This window comes from Corvus hawaiiensis, chromosome 2, assembly GCF_020740725.1.
Source record: "Corvus hawaiiensis isolate bCorHaw1 chromosome 2, bCorHaw1.pri.cur, whole genome shotgun sequence".
Taxonomy (NCBI): Eukaryota; Metazoa; Chordata; class Aves; order Passeriformes; family Corvidae; genus Corvus; species Corvus hawaiiensis.
In genome coordinates, this window is record NC_063214.1 from 52,542,378 (window position 1) to 52,562,858 (window position 20,481).

The following is a 20,481-nucleotide window of genomic DNA, read 5'->3' on the forward strand; positions in this document are numbered from 1 at the left end:
CAGCATGTGTCTAATCTTGTTGTTTTCGTTAAGCAGCTAGCAAAGTGTGCATCTGTCTCCTCATCACTGACCTCCATTCTCACACACTTTCTTTTCCTTCTTCGGGCAAAATATGTTTGCACATGCTTAATCCCAAGAACATCGTTAATCCCAGGATGTTTATGTGTGGAAACTAAGCACAACTTTTCAGTACTTTATTGGCCTTTGCTGAGACACACAGGGACATATCCCATAGGAATCCATCCACTCCTGGGAAAGTCACTGCTGAGTGCTCTGTGCGTGGGGCTGACTTCTACTGGCCAAGGGTAGGGAGATGACATCTTTTCCCTGTGGCCATAAGGCAGCCATTGGGTCATGCACAGTGTGACCTTGAACATCAGGCTTAAGCACCTGCTCTGGCGACTGAATTCAGGAAATTAGTGAACTGTTCAGGTGGTCTGTTCTACATGTCAAGCTCAAGTGGTTGGTTTAAGTCCATCTTAGATGTTTCAGCATGGTTTCTGCTTGTAAGATCTGTAGTGTGGCAGGTACGGGTGCAGCTCTTGTTTTTTCTCATGTTTTCAGACTGAGTCCTGGCTTTGCAGCTGTGGAGAACAGGGACTCTGAAACACCCTTGCCCTTTTCTCACACAGTAGGTGAGCAGATCTGTCAGAAGGCCCATGGGGATAGTCTCTTCCCATTTGTGACCTTAACTCACTATCGGAATTTGTGTAAGGTGAAGCAATGTGTGATGGATGCTCTTGTCATGTATTGATCACTTAAATCCTCTTGAGAGAGTCTGGGCATCCACTGCCTCTTCAGTGGTACTGCAGCCAAGGAAAAGTACTGATCAGAGAGGTGAACATAAAAAGATAAATATATCAAAATCTACATTTATAAAAGTATATATGTGTGTGCATGAGTAAAGTCAGTTGTTTCTTTTTCCCATATCTATTGCCTGCAAGTGCTATTACCTGGTGCTTGGCCCTTGGGACATTTTGCATGGTTGTAGAATTAATTGGCATGTTTACTGGGGTCTTCTAGTGATGGACATTTGGGGTATTTTGGTTAAGAGTTAGTTTTATGGGTACTCTCACTCATACAGAATCAGATATACGTGTGCAAATAAAGCAAGGAAGGATACAGTTACCTTTATGATTAATTTGATTGACAAAGTATGGGAATAGAGAGTATCTTTGTCCTTGTACAGGACATGTTTGTTGTTCTTCAAGCACTTCTGTGAGCAAATGAATATGTTCAATTAGGTCCTGTAGAGACTTGTTGGCTAGTGGCATAAGGAAGCTTGTTTCCAGCTCTGCAGGGATAGCTTTTGTTAATCTACCAAATTAAGTATTGGGTAGACTTGTTTCATGAGCAAATGGCAGAGGACATGCCAAGACTCTTTTCTTTTACCCTCCTTCTCTCAGGTCTGTGACCACCCTCTCTTCGCTGAGGGGGAACCAGAATTCTGTGTTCTGAGGGATCGGTACAAACATTTCCTGACATAAGAGCCTGTCTCACATCAAACACCTCCCTTGGAAAATACTGATGTGCGTTAGAAAAAAACAAACCAAGCCAGAAAAAAACCCCATCTGTTAGTTTCTTAACAGGTTTCACATTTGTTTCAAGCATGCTGGTCAAAAAAACACACCCCAACAACATAATCACATGGAGAAAATACCACTTCCTCACCTCGGAGAGAAGCCTTCTACAGCAACTTTGAACACTTTGGAGTGGATTCCCCTCAAAGCTGTCTGAAAGGTTAGTGTTTACCTTAAGATTCAAATGAACTACAAAGAAAGGCAGGAGCAGAGGGCAAGCCATCCCATCTACTCTGGCAGCTGTCTTCAGAGGGGTGAACCATATTTTGGCAACCCATCTCTCCTCTGACCAGACAGGCAGCCAACTTGGCTGGCTTAGATTAGATGCCTGATTCCTGAAAAGCTAAATTTAGGTGGTAGGAATCCCAACCTTACATTTTTAATCTTAAGACAAAATGAGTGGCTGTGTGTCCCCCAACAGAGTTTATTGATCCTTTTCCAAAAATCCAAGCACTTCATGTCATGCCAGATCAATTTTGAAGACTGGTTGCCTTTCAGTTGAGATGTGGTACTGTGGTATTCCTGCTGCCAGAGCATTCCTGCCTTGCAGATAATGCAAAATAAAAGGAAAATGCCCCTCCAGCTGCACGCTGAGCAGTGAGAAGCCTCAGGCTGAGAACAACAGAGAGCTCAAGTGATTTTGACCAGTATATCTGAATAAAAGAACCTTCATAATATTTGAACAACAAAACACTTTACTGCTCTTAGAACAACAAACCACTCTGCACACAGTAGCAAAGCGAATTACTACTGTTGCTAGAGCACAGTGATATCTCAATAAGGGATCCATGTCTCACTTTTCCAGCATTAATCACTGGAAATTCTCACTGTACCAATAAGCTTTGACTTGTACATTGTGAAAATAATGGTCTCACCTATACACAGTGAAGTCAGAGAGAAGGCAATGGCGCAGAGCCACAGGTAGCTTGTATATCCTCTATAGGGAAATCTGGCAATGTATCCTTATACAGAAGCTAAAATACTCTGCTTGAAAATAAAGACAAGAGCACTCAAAAGCCATTGGTACCATTGTATTTACTGCTTCTCACTTTGAAACCAGAAAGGGCTTGTGCCTTTTAAAAATCTAAACACACAGAAAGCAGAAGATGTAATGACTTAATTTTGTAATAAGACCCAGGCACAGGAACCCATGAGGATTTTCTTCCTGATGTTGAACTTCATGTCTCACACCTGGAGAGGCCACATGCTGGCTTTGGCTCCCAGCACTGTCCCCAAATGCCTTCCGGCTTGGAGAGGAGAAAGCCTTCTCTGGTTACCTTCAGACTTGTCCTTGGACTGCAGGAAGAGAGGGAAAGGACAAACCTGTGTTGGCATCAGGAAAAGGCTATTGTCTGAGCCCCTTGCTAGAAAGTGAGTGCACAGCACTACAGGCAATGCTGGGGTATCCTTTAGCAAAAATGTAAGTGTCTGCAAAACCATTCCTCTCTCTGGAGACAGCAGCACGAGGACCATTGCTGTTTCTACATTCCTTCAGGGATGCTCTATAAAATAGAGAAGGAAACATCAGGCAGAGTAAATATTACCAGTCCCACTCATCTCTGCATGCACAATGAAAATCGTGTTTCTGCTCGTGAATGAAACAAAAGTCTCATGGGTTGGATGAAGAGCAAGGAAAGAAAATGTAGGAGTACCCAGAGACAGATCCCTGTAGACACAATGCTTCTGGAGACATGATCATAAAGCTGGTCTCATCCCTGGTTATTTCCAGAGCACATGAAGTTCTACTGCAGCCAGCCCAAAGCATGGTTATCTGTATCTGGATGGATTTATTAGTGTGCCAATCTTCACACTTACAGTCATGAGCCCAGATACCCTCATCTTTTCCCTAATTCCTTCCAATACATCAGTGACAGGGAGGGGAGAAACAACTACTTTCAGAAGAATAATTGGGCTAAGCCCAAAGGTGAATGCTGGATTAATGTGAGCACTATTTCACACAGAGTAGGGAAGAAAATGATCCTAAAGGCCTACAAAATTCCTGGTGCAGTAATCTCAGCTGCTGGAAGTACCTATATGTTTTGAAGTGACTCCTTGCGTTGTCAGAGCTGGACTTCATTCAGGAAAACAAATTACTGTTTTTATTCCAGCAGCATTCCATCCCGATACCAAAATCTTTTCAGAGAAATGCTCCTCTCTTGACTTTTATCTTTGCATGTGGTACAGCTTGTGCAGAGAGGCAAAGGACACGGCCATGAGGCAGAAAAGCATCGATGTTCTGAGGTGCTGCATGAGAGCACCCAATGTGGGTTTGCTCCATTACCCACACAAAGGAGGTTCCAGGCTGGCCTGGCTGCCAGAGCCAGGCAGGGTAGGTGGGGCAAGGGCATAGAGGGGGTCCAGACCTCTATGCAAGCAAGGATAAGCAAGGATAAATGCAAGCTTCAGCCATGCAAACAGAGGCAAGAAGCTCTTTGCTGAAAGTCATTTCCCCTCTTTCAGCATTGCCAGCTCCTGACATGTCACCATATGCCTTGTGTGCAATGGGAAGGGAAGCTGGTGGAAGTGATTTCCTTACATTTCTGGATCATTTCAAGCCTGAACAAAAGACAAAAAACTTCTGATATTGGATTCCTGTGTCTGATGAACCCCTGACTTCTCTAACTTGAATAAGTAGTTTAATTCATAGCAGCACTGATGTCAGTTGGTGGTGTTGAAGTGTTGTCATCACAGCATCGTTCAACACAGGATAGGAAGGTGACCGGGAAAAACTGAAATTAATAGCGCTTTCATATGGCCTTCCTAGAAGAGTATGAACAAAAAGAAGTCATAACTGTAGAGGAAAAATTGCAGTGTCTGTATGGAAGGGATTCATTCTGCCATTTGCTCTCTGGATCATTATATTTGCTTTCCATCACCACCATCACCCTTTTACTGCAAAATAGTAACTTTTCAGAAACGTATTCTCCATTGACATTTCACCTCTATTTCATTCGCTCAGACAATTTGAAGTGACTTGGATAACATTTAGTGAAAGAAAACAGCCTGAATCAGATCAAACATTCTTTTCATTGACAGAACACTTAAAAGCAAACCAACAAAAAAATATATATGAAATATATGGTTAATATCATCATATGTTCTTAATTTTGTTGGGTTACTAAATTACAGGGACTTCAAAAGGAGACATTATATAAATCCTGTGTGAACATATGGCATTTTTTCCCCTTCTGAGATTGCAGGCTGAATCTATGCAATCCTGTTAACAAAATGAGCCTTGTCGTTTGAGGAGTAGTGCTAAACGACAGTTGTCAGTCATCACTAGGTACCACACTCAAGGGACATCTTGATATGCCTGTGACAGACAGATTAGATATTGTCTGGAGAGGGTTGTGCGGCAGCTGTAAGCAAGCCTAGGGGAGAGGAAATGAGGATTTTAAAAAAAAGAGTGAGGAAATCAGATACAGCTTTTCCAGCCCCTGATCTCTGGAGCAGATGAGTCTTCTGCTCAGGTATGAGGCGTGTGTATCTGCAGTTAATGGCTGGATGGGAGATGGCTGCTGCCGTGGTTTGACTTCAGTCACCCAGAATTGCAGCCTTGTTGTGATCAGACGTGGAAAGATGAAAACCCTCTCTTCCCCCCAGATCATTTGCCATATAATCGGCTTCCTTCCTGTTCTTCAGTCTTTTGCACTGAGGGCAAATGTAATCAGCACAGCTACGTCTGAGGCAGAAAGAGACTGAAATCATTTGGCAGTTATGACTTTCACTGCCAGCAGCAGGAGGTAGTGGAGGGATGCTGCTGCCCATCCTTGTGCCCTGGAGGGGACCTGTTCAGTGCCAGCAGAGGTTCATGAGCTGGCACAGGACCCTGCTCCCACTGCCAGAGACGCTGAAGGCAGCCCCACAGCTCCCAGCTCAGGTATACCTGTAGGGATTGCCTCCCAAACAGCTCTTTGCCTCACTTGTCCTTGTTAGTTGGCAATGTGGAAACCAAAGAGATGCAGGGGTCAACTCAGGAGTCTATGCACATACTGCTCTCATGAATATGTGCTCTGTGTCCATGAGTGACCAGAGACTGAGCCTGTCAACCAGAGAAAAGGCTTTTCCTGCATTTCTAGTAATAGCCACAAGGTCATTCAACATGGGTACGGGCAGCAGGAGATAGGATTTGGAATCTCTGCTGCAAAAGTCCTTCATCATTTTTTCAGCCAAGGGTCAAGTGAGACTGCAGAGCGAGGAAAACAAATGGGACACCAGCCCCAGGAGGCCTGATGCAGGAGGCCAGTGGAGGCTGCCGAGACAGCAGGTTGTAGCAGACGTAATGCTGCTCACATAAAGCTGAGCAGAGAAACTGCAGCGCTCTGGGGCCTCTAAAACTGTTCCCTGCTGCCTTGCTGGGACAGTGGTGATGATGGATTACACTGGCTCTGCTCTGCAGGATGCCCAGCCCCAGGAACACTGCCTGCTGCCTGCTCCTGGATACCATTGATATCTCAGGAAGCTGCAGCCGGCATCTTCCACAGTGAGCTGCTCCCCAGGGACCAACCCTCTGCTTACAGCAGCTCTCTTCTCTTTTGAAGTCAGGAAATTCCTTGAGGATTTGTAAGGTGCAACACACCTGACTTAATACCTTTAGTCTTGATCTTCATGTCCAGAAAAGCAGATATGAACAGACACACTACAGAACAAAAAAAGTTGTATAAAAAGAAAGTAAATAAGTGACCTTGAACTGTGGAGGAAGCAAGAGAAAATTCAAGGTTTAAAGTTAATTAGCCCTTGAACTCTCAGGCCCAATTACTTCCAGCAGGCTCTGACATTTTGAAGATTAATTAGGGAGTTTGTTGTTATGTCTCACAAAGGACCACCGTTATGCCAAGGAAAACCTACCTGCTTTCTGCACACAATGTCTCGAAATTCTGCAAAAAACTAACTAGGGACCTTTGATAAAAGCTTTCTGATTGTTATAGCCATTATGAGGAAAACTCTCTATTTATACACTGAAATAAACCTGGGACCTTTGAAGGGAAGGTTTAACTCACTGGATGATGATTTTAAATACTTGTAGCTCCTGGGCAAAAGGTCCTTATGTTCCTCTGCTTCTTTCACAACACTCTTGTTGCATCCAGCATAGATTATGTTGTAGTGCTGTGCCCAGTATATATATCAATTATCTAGCAGATCTGTGCATGTTACTGTGTACCTGTCACTGAAATCAGCCTCCTGAATGATTTCTGAGCAGCAGAAGTGCAGCCCCACAAATTTGAGTCAGCAGCAGCCTCCCGCAGCAGCAAAAGCAAACCATCTCCTGGACTGGACCAGCAAGGGCATAGCTGGCAGAGCAGGGAATGGGGTTCTTACACTCTTCCATGGAGTCCATGGGCCTGGTGCAATTTTGGTGCCCCCAGTTCAGAAGACACCTTGGAAAATAGGAGAGGATGCAGCAGATGGCTATGATGGTGCTTAACGAGTTGGAAAATACAATCTAGGACCCTGTTTTCAAGGGGAAGTCACAGCAGCTAATCCCCAGAAGCTCCTGTCCTTTTCTGGTGTGATATGTTTGCTAACCCTTTGTTCTTCCCCAGGATAGACCGGATCCCTGCAGGGCTGGAGGGAGAGGCCATGTGCTGAGCATTCTGCTCACCGGTGCAGTGAGCTCTGCAGCAGGGAGCCAGGATTCTACCTGCAACTTTGTCTGTCTCATACCATTTAAAATGTTGTTGTGAGCTTCATAGCAGATAAAAAGCCCTCCCTGGCTCACAACAAAGAAAGTTTGAAGCTTCGATGTAGTGAATCATGGATAGGGTCCTTCAGAAAAATTGGAACAGAAAAAAAAACAAAAGAAAGGAAAAGGAAATGAAATCCCATTTTAGACACAAAATGGTTTCTGGCTTACAGCCATGCAGATATTTTTAACATGTCCATCAATACAGTCTCTGTGCACAGCAACTGACTGATCTGTGACTCTCTATTCATGCTTCCATCTCTCCCCCAATGACCAGAGGGTGTTTTAAAAGAATGGTTTGGTCATAACTTTTTATTTTCCTTTATCATCAGGGGATACTTATGGGAAAGCTGAGCTCTAGAGAAGTGGGACCTCTTGCCAGAGAGGTGGTAGATGTCCCATCCTTGGAAACATTCAAGGTCAGGTTGGATGGGGCTCTGAGCAACTGGATCTAGTAGAGGACGTCCCTGCTCATTGCCGGGGGGTTTGGACTACATGGCCTTTGAAGGTCACTTCCAGCCCAAACTATTCTATGATTCTCTTGGGAGGTGGTTATTTCTGTGGTCCATTTGATGTCCACTGGTAGGGGAGGTCCCATGGCCATGGCAGAGCTGTGTGCAGCAGCCAGTCTCCTGCAGGGGCCCCCTCAGCCCCAGCACAGCAAACTCAGGGGCTGCTGGGGAACGTGCTGCCCAATCCGTTCCACCAAGATGAGAGTCACCAATAAGCTCCTCGTCCTGCTGAGGTACATGCTTACAAGCCAGTGCAGCTGCAAGGCAAGGTCCTGAGGAGGTTAAGGCTGGGACTCATCCTAATCTCCTTCAGTCATCCCAAAATTAAACAGCTAAGCCAAGTTGAGAACCTCTTTTTTAAAATGTTCTTTTTAGTAGGTTCTCCCAAAAAGCACTTCATCTCATCCGAAGATACATGAGATGATTCACCCTCCATCACTTGTAGGGAGAACCTGTGGTATTTGTAAGGCCTGGCCCCAGAGCTCAGGGGATGACCCTGACTTAGGTTTCCTGTTTCTGGGAGTTAGACTTGAAACTTTAAAACCCTAAAACAGAAGTGCTTTGCTCTCCTAGTGACCCATTCAAGGTCACGGAGTTGGCAACCAGACCAGGAAATTATGTGCCCCAAACACAGGCCTGGCTTTTTCTCACATGCTTTTCTAACCATTTTCAAACCTAGCAGGGACAGATCAGGAAAAAAAAAAAAAAACAACAAAAAACCAGCCTGAGATTCCAAATGCCTTCTAATCTTCCGTATCATCAATGCTGTGGTCATAAATACCCACTGAAACCAACCCAAGGATGGTTTTCCATTTCGTCTTTCAAGGTCTAATTTTTTAAAAGCCAAGAGGAAAACTAGTTCCTCTACAGAAAACAGTTAATCGTTAACGGTACGTGCAAAACATAACACGCTTGACCCTTTGACATGGTAGAAGCAGTGTGTAAGTGGAGGTGACAGGATATATTGGCTTATGCTTCTCCCAGACAAATCTGCCTCACTGTGGGAAGGGAGGAATTGAAATCTTTATCACCTGAGCTTAGTAAGGATGTTGATCTTGAAAGGGAGAAATTGGTTATTTTAAGGCTGCTAGCTTGTAGCCACTTCAGTAATTCTGCCTAATAAATGCAAAGTCATTCATGCCTTGTGGTCGATGTCCAGTATCAGACAGGGAAGTGCTTAGTCAGCCTTATTTTGCTGACTCACTGACTCAGCTTTTGGAGGCACAGCCCATCTTCCCTGGGCAGTGCTTTGCAGGGAGAAATGCAGGAGCTGGCAGGCAAGCAGGCTGGGATCAGCATCCAGCATGGCTCTCTGTCACCTCTCCGGCACTCAGAGATGCTGCATAAGAGATATGTTCCTGGATCCTCTTGGAGTCTGACCCAAGGCACTGAGTACCCTCAGCTCCTCAGGTTAGGAAAATGTAAGGATGCTTGGCATATTGCACATCCAGCCATTTATTTCCCGGGAATAAAAAGGGCAGCATTCCTTCATTAGGTTTTGCAAGAACAGGTCTTCAGAGAAAATCAGTATTTATAAATGTATTTTGTAAATTCACTCATCAAGAGCTTTGCATCTCTGGGCCCACCCGCACCTAAAAAAGTATCAAAAATTGAACAAACAGATTTAAAAAAAAAAAAAAAAATAGAATAGCAGACGTTTTTCTTGGTTTCCCTGGCCAAGGCGTTGAGAGTGGCGATGCCATCTGCTGGCGACAGAAAGCCGGGTCCCCTCGCGTCCCCGCAGTTCGTACAGCACAGCCTTTGCTGTCACTGTGATGATTTTTAACAACGCGGTGCTCAGCCGTGGCACAGGGTGGGTGTCCCGGTGCGAGGCTGCGGAGTGGGATGCTCAGCCGTCTGTGTCACGGGAGTGACTAACCCCTTGGGAAGCAGCGGTCTGTACACGTGCTGTCACCAGGTGTAAGAGGGTACATCTGGACTGGGGGGAAAGGGGAGATGCTGGGCAGGAAGATGCTCTCTCTGCTCAGGCAGTTCCACAGGCACTGTGGTGATGTATCCCAAATTTTTCCCTCTGTGAGCCCCTAGCACATGGCTTTGCATCAGTAGCAGCTGAGATCCTCCTTGGTAACACAGGAGCTCACAAGGAATGATACAAAGAGAAACTCAGAAACAAGCCCAGAAGTAGGGACTGGAAATTATGATCCTCCTGCCCCGCCAGGTCTGCTGCCCACTCAGCAGTGTAGTCATGCTCCTCTTCTCCCCACTCCTGTGTCTGGCTGTCTTAGCAGAGGGAAGTAATTTCAACAGCCATATGGGCCCTTCCCTGACCTTACAAAACATGTCCAACCAGGTGAGGAATGTCTCTGAGATGTTCACAGGAGCTGTAAAGCTTATTCCTGCACATCTGCACCAGCTGTGCTGGAAGGGAGGGTGGGGAGCATGTCTGTGCCAGGGCCATTCCTGTCCCATGGGCACACCTTCTCCAGTCTCCCAGAGACCACAGGAACCATACAATGTACTCTTTGGCCATCAGATCATTTTGGCCAGAGGCAGCCCGTGCTGCCTAGGAGTTCATGTGTCTGTGCATTATTTGCCCAAACACACACATAGGGTCAGAGTTGGGACTGAAGAGGCTTCACCTCTCATCTTGCCCTGGGAGGGCTTGGTTGTGCCTCTCTCCCAAATGTTTTGACCAGAGTGTGTTGCTAAAAACCAGGGGTAAGTGTAAGAGGTAGCCTTGGAGAGGCAAATACAGCAATTGCAGAGCTAAGGAAGATTTGACCCTATTCAGTTTGCAATGCCTTGGCACCTAGAGTCTTCCCAAAGACTGTGCAGTGCACTGTGAGATGTAGCTGAGGGGCAAGGGACACTCTGGCACAGTAAATGTGTTGCAGCTTCTTTTTCAGACCAAATAGTTCTGAAAATAATATTGGATGGTAAAATGCATACAAAAAATCTGTAGCCAAGCTGCCAGCCCCCAGACAAGACTAGGAACTTTTGAGAGGACTATCCAGGGGTTCCAATCTATGGTGGAAGCTGAAAAAAATCCTGGGTCATTCTTCCAGACTTCTTGGACGTGACCTTCACCTTGAAGGAGTGCTTTGTGCTGAGCACCACAGAGCTGAATGAGAGGAAAGGAGAGTGGGGTGGCAGAGCCAGGGGAGGAGGCAGCCCTGTGCAGCCAGTGGACAGTGCCACCATGCTCTTCTGCTGGGTCATAAATGCAACAGCAGTGGATCTGGAGCATGAGACTCCAGCACAGGACAGAGGGCAACCCTCACAGCAGGGCAATGCATGCCCCTGGCCACCAGCCTGCTGCTTTTCACAATGGTGTTGAGACAGCTTGAGTATTCTGAGCCCCTGGGAGCTGAATGCCTGGTTCTGCCTTTGCCAGCACCCTCCCAGGATCAGGGTGGCACAGAGGAAATGGAAGAGAAAAACAATCTTTCATGCCTGGGCAGAGACTGGCTGATCTCAAGAGGAAGTCTAAAAAATAGTTTCTGATTTAAAACACCCTCAAACGATTTCTTACCGCCCTTTCTCATTGTTATGGCTGTGATTAATGACAACAGGCTCCCACCTGGCAGCTGGGATAGCTGCTCAGAAAAGTGAGAGGGAGTGTGTCAGGTGGAGACAGCTTCTTCCAGGGCAGCCAGGCCATAGCTTGGGCACTCAGTGAAGACAACCATTTAAGCTTTCTGTGAAATAGCAGCATCTCAGCTGTGACTTCTGCAAAGATCTGTATTGAGGATTGGAGTGTGGTGACAGCCCAGCTGCTCCAGCACCATATATGTACCACTGGAGCTGGGATGGCAGGTCAGCCTCTCCAGAGACCGCTATCAGTATGGCTGGCTGTTAATTCTGATTGAAAGGTACCCTGCATAAAGTCACAAGATAGAAAACAGGGACAGGAGAACGGGCATGAACCATTTAATTTCCTGCCTAACTCAGCTGAGGAAGCCGCAAGAAGAACTTGCCATTCTTGGCCGTTTGCCCCAAGGCTGTGTGCAGCTGGGGGAAGAAGAAGTGAAAGGAAGAGCCTCCCACTTGGGTTCCGGAGGGAAGCATGGTGCTGACAGAATGCAAAGCTTTAGTCTGCAGCAATCAGGCCAAAAATGCACGCAGTAGGTAACAGCCCTAAGGCAGTCCTGCCTAACTGTACATGCAATGAGAGCATACAGTGCCAAGGGGATCTGAGCTAATTGCCCTTCTTGCCTGCACTCTGACCCTGGGCAAGTCTCTTCACCTCTGTGCTCTCAGCTGGTCTGCTCAGATTTCAAAAACTCCAGGCTTTCCCCACATGTTTGACACAGTGCCTTGGACTACTGCAATCCCACTAATAAATAATAAACTGGTGGTGAGACCTTTTGCAATGTCCGTCAGCCCTGACTGAGCAAGCCAAGCCCCTTATAACCTCACTCTCCTTGAAATGTTTTGTTTTGTACACTCTCCTTGACATGTTTTGGTTTGTACAGCTCTTTCTGTGAAGTAACTCCTCATTGTGGCATCAGAGACCTGAAAAACCTGGCTCTGGAATCAGGAGCTCCAGAAACTTAATCCTTCAAATCCTGATGATCTGCTTCATCATGTCTTAGAAGCCAGGCCTTGTGTCTTACCTAGAGGTAACTTGATTGTTGGAAAAAAGTCAGATCTCAGTTATTATTTAGTACCAATTAATGTATTTTCTCAGTGGTTTATCTGTTATTTTCTCCTTTGTCATCCTTGTCTTAGTTTGTATAAATGAAAGTCCAGAAGGACTCTTGCTCCCTTTTGATTAATGGTAGTTCCTTGTGCTTGTTAGCTGCCCTCATCTCACCCATTTTCTGAATGTTTCTGAGTTCATTTAAAAGAAAACACAGTATTTTATTTGGTTGTGGTGGGTTGACCCTGGCTGGATGCCAGGTGTCCACCAAAGCCATTCTGTCATTTCCCTTCTCAGCAGGACAGGGAAGAGAAAATGTAATGAAGGGCTTGTGGGTTGAGGTAAGGGCAGGGAGAGATCACTCACTAGTTACTGTCACAGGCAAAACAGGCTTGACTTGCACAAATTAGTTAAATTTATTACCAATCAAATCAGAGTAGGATAATGAGAAATAAATCCAAATCTTAAAAACACTTTCACCCCACACATTGATGCTCCCTAGGCTCGACTTCACTCCCAAATTCTCTACCTCCTTCCCTGAGCAACACAGGGGGACAGGGAATGGGGGCTGTGCTCAGTTCATCACATGTGGTTTCTGCCACTCCTTCCTCCTCAGGGGGAGGACAATTCACTCTTCCCCTGCTCCAATGTGGGGTCTCTCCCACAGGAGACAGTCCTCCATGAACTTCTCCAAATGTCCTTCCCGCAAGCTGCAGTTCTTCACAAACTGCTCCAGCATAGGTCCTTCCACGGAGTGCAATCCTTCAGGAACAGGCTGCTCCAGTGTGGGTCCCCAGTGGGGTCACAGCTCCTGCCAGCAAACTTGCTCCAGTGTGAGCTTCTCTCCACAGGGCCACAGGTCCTGCCGGGAACCTGCTCCAGCATGGGCTTTCCACAGGGTCACAGCCTCCTGTGGGCATCCACCTGCTGTGGTGTGGGGTCCTCTGCAGTTTGCAGATGGATATCTGCTCCCCCAGGGAGTGCCATGGACTGCAGGTGAATCTCTGCTCCAGCTCCCAGAGCACCTCCTCCCCCTCCATCTTCACTGACCTTGGTGTCCGCAGGGCTGTTCCTCTCACACATTCTCACTCCTGTCTGGCTGCAGTTGCTGTTGTGCAGCTTTTTTCCACCACTTCTTTGACCTGTTATCCCAGAGGCACCACCACTCTTGCTGCCAGGCTTGGCTCTGGCCAGCAGCAGGTCTGTCTTGGAGCTGGCTGCCATTGGCTCTGTGGGATATGAGGCATCTTCTCAGAGAAGCCCTGTACCCCTCCTCTGCAGCCATGCTAACCTAATGCATCAGTTTGTAAATGTATCTAGTGGTATATAATCACTCTGGATGCAAATAATGTGTCTTACACCACTTCATGACCAGATGAGTCATTTTCTGCTGGCATGCTCTAAGAGGTGATACCCAGCCTAGCTCAGGCCCTGGTGTGCAGCACACTGTACTTGGAGGAGGCACTGGCTGTCCCAAGACCTGGAGGCTCCTTCCACTAGGGCAGAGTCTGGTGGGCTCCAGCAGATGAGCTCCTGCAGCTCTGGCAGGCTCTTTCCCAGCAGACCTGCCCATCTCTCCGCAGGTGCTGCCATGCTCCGAGGCTAGAGCAGCCCTCAAATGTCGGAGCAAACTCCAGCACTGCCATACAGTCAAAAACCAAGCAACTCCTGTCATGCAAACAGGTGGAGGATGTGGAAAACCCTGGCATAGCCAACCTCTCTGAGACTCTTTTCTTTCTAACCCAGCAATAATACTGTGGAATTCAGTGAGGCTATCCCATCTCTGAGAAACCCCTCATTAGTGGGAAGGACAAATGAATATTTACTTTCCTCCAGGGACAGAAATTATCAGCAGAGATGGATACAGCTGAATTGACATGGACATGCCATTCTTTCTGCTGATGACCAGAGAATAAATGGGGTCACTGCAGTCTCCTCCAACAGCTGTATCTGGGGCAGCAGAAATCCTAGGGCCAGGGTGAGCAGGCTACCAGACCTTTATACCAGTTGTCAATATAAAACCAGATTTAAACTGAGGAAAGTTGGAGGAAAAATCTTATGGGTGGGCAGGAGACTCCTTTCCCTGGGAGTCTGCTGGCCTGGAGGTGGCCACCAGCCCCAGCCAGGGCTTCAGGCTGGTCTTTGAGGTCTCTGGGTCCTTGCTGCATCCCTGTTAGCATTTCTCTACTCACACCCTCGACACCTTCAGGGGCTGCACGGCTCACTAGGGTTTCCCAGATGTAATGTGTCTGGGAGCTGCTTCTTCCAGGCTTTGTCCCACTCACTCCTCCTTGTTAATGAGACCAGCACGGCTTCCAGAGTTGCCAACTGGCCAGCCCTGGCTGTGCTACATTATTTTCACCCAGGAGACTCATTTCTTTGTAGGGTAGAGAGTGAAATTCCCAGGCCTAATTCTTCTGTGTTTCTTCCCCTCCATGAAAGGAGATCAATTGATTTTATTGTCTGGTGGACATTGCAGGCATCATCAGTGTCCAGAATCTGGTTTCAGCCAGCAGCTTATCTTGGGGATCCCTGCAGACTGCCAACCCAGTGGCTGGTTCTTTAGTGCAGTGAGCAGATGTTGCTCTGCTCCACAATTCCCTTGTTGGAGGTAGCACTGCTGGGATAACCCTGCAGCCCCTGCCTGTCATGTTTGTATGACTGCTGCATACAAACAGTTCCTGGCTGCAGCTCACCAGAGGGTTTCCAGCCTCCACGGCTGCCCTGAGGAGCTCAGAGACTTTAAAAGGCATCACACTTCAGTGGTGAGAGATATTCCCTCCTAACCTGAGCTGTTGTGGAGACAGATTATAATTTTTTTTTTTTTTTCTGATGCCAGAATTTACCTTAAACAATCTTCCCTACCCTCTCAGGAATTTGCAGCGGGCAGTGACAGCTCCTCTTGGCTTTCCTTTGGGTACACCACAAATATCAGGTTTCTTCTTACAGCAGTCTCCATTTCCTTGGTCAACTGGTTCTCCAGGTACTGGTTCTTTGTGGGGCGCTTTGCTCTCGTAACCAAGAGCGGTGTTTGTGCAGTACCAGAGCACTGCGCAGGCACACAGAGAGGTGCCGAACAGTATTGACTTCCTTGCTTGGTTTTCTCATGGGTTGGGCCTTGTAATCCTGTAACCTGATCATTGTTATTGGCAAATGGGCCTCTGGGCAGTCTTTCAGGTGAGGTGCTGGCAACCAGAACGAGGAACCCTAAAATATTTATCTTTCCAGGGCAAGCAAATAGAGCTTGCCTTATTTCCAAAGCATTTCCCTACACATCTGCCAGAAATATGTAAAAATGGGGGGTTTTGGCCAGCTTTATGTCCTCTTGGAAATTTATTCAGCAAATTGTTCTACATCTGCTGCAGGACAAGCTCTGTTAAGTTACTCCAACTATTTATTTCAGTGTAAACATTGGCATGCTTGCCTCCAGGTCTGTGCCCTTTTCTCCCCCGATTTTAGTTCAGTATGCCTTGTGTGTTGTGATCATTTGGGAGAAGTGTTGAGGCACAGCTTAGGTTTCTGGCAAGTCTCTTAAACTGCTGTGTCCCTGATGTCCCACAAGGAACCAGATCAGCCTTGGACTGTGGCAGGAGGTCTCTGACAACTGCAACCCAGCCTGCTGGGAAGAAGCTATGGGACCAACAAAAGCAGTTGTTAACCTCAGTGCTTGGTATAGTGCATCCAATGAAAACCCATTTTAACAACCTTATTTACTGAGAAGGAGACAAAATAACCTCCCTTTTGTACTGCAGGGATTTGTTTGACTGTTAGAAAAACAAACCATGATTGCAGGTGAGAAGTGTCTGGGTCTGAGTGAAAGAGTATCAGCTGGAGGTGGCAAAATCTTATTGTTTGAGAAAATTATCCCAGTTCATGAGAAGAGAGGAGAAGGATGTTAGAAAGAATCAGTGGCTGTGTTTTCTTTTCTTACTTCTTCTCTTAAAATATTTTACAGGTAAGATCTGTGTCTCATCCCCAGTGCTAACTCAGAGGGTGTTGGGTGAGACCTTCTCCATGCCTGTCACAGTGGGAGCTCTTGGAAGGGCTTTGCTTAGTGCAGAATGAGTCCAGGGCCATCAGTCATCTCTGGGCTCACAGCAGGGGGTCTTCTGGGACTGAAGGTGGAGCAGACAGAACCCCTTCCTAGGACATGCTTGGCAGGCCACATAAAGCAGCTCTGCTGTCATCTCTGCAGTCCAAGATGCTTGTGGGACCCTGGATCTGCTGTCTGGGGACCCAGACTCAGTAAGGTGACGCCTTTCATTCAGCCAAAGTATCTGTTCCAGGATAACATAGAGGTTTTTATAATTTTGGGTTTGGTTTTGGAATAACAGTCAATAATAGTCAAGGACCAGTTTAGGTGTAATTCTTCTGGAACATCTGTAAATTTTCACATTTGGGCAAGACTTGCACTGCTGTAAATCTGTATTACCCCACTGAGCAGAAGAGAATGGAACTAGATTTTATGCTACAGATGTAACCAGGATGAGGTCCTGGCTGGATGATTTGTGTCTTTGCTCAATTCGCACTTTAAGGGCACCAGATTTGTTGCTGAGCTCTGTCACAGAGGCCAAGCATCATGACCCCCCTCAACCTGAGCATCTGAAAACAGCCACCTCAGCTGAAATTCACCTCATGTAGCATCACCCCTCCTCTGTAAGCCATCCTGTATCTATCCATGGTTAGCACAGAAAAACAGGCATGGGGAGAGCATTGGCTCAGTGACTGCACACTAATCCTGGCTGCACAACAAACCCAGATGTTCAGCTGAGGCTGAAGGAAACTTTCTTACGGTGCAAGTTAAAGAAACGCAACCCCAAGGCCAGAGGTCATGCTTGAGAATTGTGACTGTGGATTTTATCTCAGGTCCCACCGCTGTGGCCACTGGAAACTCTGTGAGAAGCATACAGACCATCAGACAGAGGACATGAAACCTAAAGAAAAGGAAACACTGATAAAAAACTGAACATAACTGGTGTTTTCTCAGTTAAGGAGTCACCGTGATTACTCCAGTGCTCTTGGTCTGCTGGTACTTTAATCAGAGGGTCCCACGAGCACATTGCACTTAATGTGTATTAAACACCCCAGCCAGGAATGCAGGCAGCAGAGACAGGAACACTCAAGGATGAAGTGCCTCTTAAAGTGTTTTCCTGTTTAAACAAAGCCATGTACTCGTTAAACACCGCTACGGAAGGAGGCAGCAGCGCTTGGCAAGCGAGCCCACCTGCGGCACGCTCTCGGCGCATGTTTGCTCAGTGGGTTTGAGAAGTGCACCGAGTATATTGACATTATAAAGCTGTGCACGCTGTGTGCCCTGCGAGGCAGGAGGGAGGGCTGGCCATGCAATTGGTGGCCCCAGAGTTACTCCAACCCAGGACGTCGTTATTTCTTTGCAAATAGATGGCGCTTGGAAGAACTGGATTAATTCCCAGGCAAATTTAGAAAGAAATTAAGTTCTACCGCCAATCAAAGATCCAATCACAAAGCAAACACAGGCTAAAGTACTCAAGGGGAAGACAAAGACCTTGTGTGGCAGCTCACAAGCCCTGCCTGGCTGCAGAGAGACATCACTACCCAGAGAGATTCTATGGCTGATAAGCAGCACCCAAAACAGTGTCTGGTTATCAGGGGAGGCACAAAGATCTGCCTGAGGCAGGACAGATGCCACACTCTCTCTCTTCCTGCATGGAGGCCAAACCTTATTACCAGGGTTAAGAGTCTCATCCAACACATTCCATATCATCCTGCTTTTGGGACAAATCTAGGCAAAGGCAGGATTGCCAGCTGTCAGTATCTGTCCATTTCCTTCCCATTTTGAAGTTGACATTAAATCCTGCTATTTGAGAAAAAAAAAAATCACATATGTGGCAATTTATTTATTTTTATTTTTGGTTATGATGCATGCCTCATGCTGACCAGTCCCAGATGCTCTCCTGGTTACCCCCAAAATCTTCATCCTGCTTGCAAACACTGAGGGTTTAAAACCAAAGAAACTAGACATCTTTCACAAGGTCTTTGAAGCCTGACCTTCAGGACTTGGAGTTTCAAGCTTTCTTCTTTCACATAGAAGAGAGAAAGAAGAATATGTAATGAAAAGTTGCAATGCTGCTAAAACTGCATGACTGCAGCATCTTGGTCCTTAACAAAAGCTCCAGATACTGGAATTCAAGATGAAATAAATCAGATTGACAACATTGTATTAAAAGCACTAAATACATTTTCACTCTTATTATTCTATTTCTCTCTCTGTGACTGTACTTGTCATGACAAACCCTGCCATTTAGAAAAGGATCCAGGCTTTGAAGCCAGGACTTGAATTAGGTTTTGGTGTCTTTTCCTTCATAGGGAACTCTGTCTGTTTGGTTTGTCTCTTTCCACACTGAAAAGAAATATCCTTAAACCAAGCAAGCTCCACTTTTCCCCCAGATCTCTTTCAATTCCAGCTCATTCTGGCTCAGTGCCTCTTTATGCCATCCAAAGCATTGCCTGCAATACAAAGAACAGAAGAAGAGAAATCCATTCAATTAAAAAATGACATAAAATAAAAAGTGCTTTGGAGGGCAGGTGTCACAGCTGGGCACTGTTCTCACTGTCTGGCTCTTGTGAGTTTGTTAACCTTAAGGATTATTAACAGAAAATTTATTTCCTGTTCTGACACAGATTTCATCTGCAATTTGTGGAGGCTTGGGGTGGGTTTTTTTCTATTTTGAAAGTGTTTTCTCTTGTCTGTGTATGCTGATAAATTCCCATTACATCTCCTGTGAAAAAATAATATCTCTATTGAAAGCCGTGTTGCTGTGTGACATCCTCACTAAGGTGGAGGTACCCTTTCTCTGGATTCTGCCCTCTATTCATCATGAGGATTCCCTGGCTGCTCTGGAGCTCCTAATTTTTGCTAAACCTGTTAAAGTGTCTGTTGGAGGAATCAGTATGCATATGGGCATTTCTCCAAAGCTGCCTCCTTCAGCATAGAGCAAATTAAATTCAGTATCAGTCCCAGGGCTTCTTCCCTCAGGGCCCTTTGAAAACCTCAGCTTTTAAGTCCTGCTTTAGCCTTGCAGCAGTTGTCTGTAAAGCTTAATAAGCTTAATTTGTTTGGTTTTCCTTATTTTTTCCCCCAGACTTAATTTGTCTCACAGCACTGTCTTCACTGTATACCAAGTCTGTTTTGAGCAAAAAATGTGGCAATATAATATGAACACTCACAGATCCCTAAAGCTGTCCTTCCTTAAGATCTCCTAAAAATTGTACATGTTTAGCAAAGGGAGGCAGGGGGAAGTTCCATGAGCTGGCCTTGTAAGGATTTGAGCAGGGGTTGGTGGATAATAAAATTTAGGTGTGGGGTTATGGCTTTGGTGGTGTTAGGGCAACCCTTGAGGGATGCGGGGAGAGGAACCTACACATCTCCTGGTGCAGATGGGGTGAGAAGTGAGGAAAGTGAGCAAAGAGGAGGTGAAAGGGCATAAACCCTGGGCAGTGATGTGGCCACCACAGCAGAGGTGGGATTGGCCAGGGGCTTGGGATAATCACCACCTCACACTGGGCCTGTGTGCAGCAGTGCACAAGAAGTTTATGAATGCAGTTCCAGGGAGGATCTGTCTGAAGCGTAAGCACAGGCAATTTCCCTAATTAAGGGAAGTTCATTTAAACATGGAGAAGAGCCAGAGCTAATCTCTGCATCCGGTTACCGCTCTGCCTGGGAAATGCCGGCGCCTCCAGGCTTGAGCACTGCTGCAAACTGAGCAGCCATCTGCCATGGGCCCACAGTGCCGGACACAGCGCGGCACAGAGCATGGGACAACGTGTGAGGAGCAGGGTGACGCTTTCCCCTCTGTCAGCTCTGAGCACATGGGTACTGATACAGAAACACCTACCCATTTCCCTGGAAAAATGGAAATATAAGGGGGGCTGTGCTGTTTCACCACTGAAAAGATGGAAATGCGGGTCTGCAGCACAGCTGCAGCGCCTTGTGCTGAAGGAGGACATGGAAATTGAACCAGTCTCCCATGTGCTGGGTGAGGAAGAGGAGGAGGAGGGCTGGGGCTGAAAGAAGAGGTGACAGCCCCCCCACCAGCAGCTCTTTCCAGCTGAAACACCTGACCT